Source organism: Tinamus guttatus, unplaced genomic scaffold, assembly GCF_059628265.1.
Source record: "Tinamus guttatus ecotype Peru unplaced genomic scaffold, ASM5962826v1 Tinamus_guttatus_pri_ptg000995l, whole genome shotgun sequence".
Lineage (NCBI taxonomy): Eukaryota > Metazoa > Chordata > Aves > Tinamiformes > Tinamidae > Tinamus > Tinamus guttatus.
This window is the reverse complement of record NW_028289529.1, coordinates 93,200-95,068: the sequence shown is the minus strand read 5'-3', so window position 1 is coordinate 95,068 and position 1,869 is coordinate 93,200.

Sequence of the window (1,869 nt, the reverse complement as noted above, 5' to 3'; positions counted from 1 at the left end):
AGAAGACAGGGTGATACTGCCCATAAAGCTACTAAGGGATCTGCATCCACATTCCGATTACCACTGCACATGGAAATCTGAGGAGACATCTTCATTACCATTACTGCCTTGCAAGCTAGATTAAAATCATCTAAAACAGATTACTGCACAGTACCTGTCTCTTGCTTCACAGACATGCCTTAATGTGCAACTAATGGACATGCTTTTAGTGTCACATTTTAATTCCAAGTGGAAGAAAGATCTCACCTCTTAAAAAGATATATAGAAGTTTAGACACAAAGTCAGACCCCTAAATAAACTTTAAGTGTCTAAACATCCCGGTAAATATAGACCTTTTGATTTTTAACGTTTTCAAAAATTGCAGCATTACTTCAGTAAGTCAATAGAGAGACTTCCTCCATTTCATCAGGTGGTAGAGGCAGAGGGTTTGGAGATTATTAATCCTCTACACAATCACAAAACAGTGCATGCAACTTACTTCATAACCAGCTCCATCCTGAAGTACTTGTAAGACACAAGACTGTGTATGCTATAAAGGAAAAATATATTTATATATTTCAATGGGGATAAAAAGTACAGGATATTAGAGAAATGTAAAAATCACTCTTCCAAAACATGCAATTAACAGGGAATGCTTGCCTCTATGCTCTTCTAAAAAAAAAAAAAAAAAAAACACTACAAAACGTACTGGTATAGAACATTATAGCATACTTTGTCAGGATGCAGATTAAAGTGAATGTAAGATATGTTCAATTCCCAACTCCAATACCTATTAGAAGACGAAATTGCAAATTAATACTTCACTTTTTTTTTTCAAACTAATTCTGATTGTATTTAACTTCACCAAATTCTTAGCAAATAAGTTGCTTGCAATCAAGTCCTTTCTTGCCAGCCAGTTCCTACACTATGCAGAGGGAAGTTGTGCTGCTTAAATCTTGTTGCAATCAAAGTGAAAAAACTTTTTGCTGAAATTTTTTTCTTAAAGCCAATAAAGAACAGAAACACTGCTTTGCACCAAAATGTTCTTGTTACATTATGCATCACAGCAGATAATTAGAGCCACAGGGTAAGGCAAAAACATTGTTTGCTGCGCAAAATGTTTACAGATTAAAACATATGGAGAGGCTGAGTGGTTTTCATAGTCATTAGGATGTTTAATGCTGCACTGACAGATGTTTTGGGAAGAGCAGTTTGAGAAACCAGTGGAAAGATGTTTAAGCAATAACGTTGATGCCTTTTTCTCCATCTTATAATCAGCTCTTGGAGGCATAAGGATTTATATAGACAAGCTGAAGTTTGGTTCTGAATCCATGCTTCACTGCCAATGCCTTTGGAGAGCACTCAATACTCAAAACATCCCAATATTGAGAATTTCCATTAGGCTTTTATGTCAAGAGCCCCATTTTCATTCTTTTCAGTAAAGCTTTATCCTTACAGGGTTCTGAATAGAGCAGCCTTGCAAGAAACTCAGCCTGTCGGTTCTCAATAGACCATGAATCTCTACTACGTCACTTATTGGGAAAGGAATCTCAGCCAGGATAAAATCCCCCAAAACGCATACAGTGGGGACAGCTCTTCTTCACAATACACCATTTCTTCACAACACGTGGCTCTACTTTCTCTAGATACTACTAGAATCACTATATCCCACCTCTGCTACTTGCTTGTTTAGTCCATGAGCTAGTACAAACAAATTCTTAATTTTTACTGCTTTTGTTCAAATCTTGATTCAAATCCTAATCTCTTCAAATACTCAGTTTCTTCACAACATTTGCTTTCCACCACTGCCCTGCAAGATTAAATGCGGACTATGGACACTGACACTGCAATAGCATTAGAGTCAGCACTCAAGGTTACACAGGGACTAAA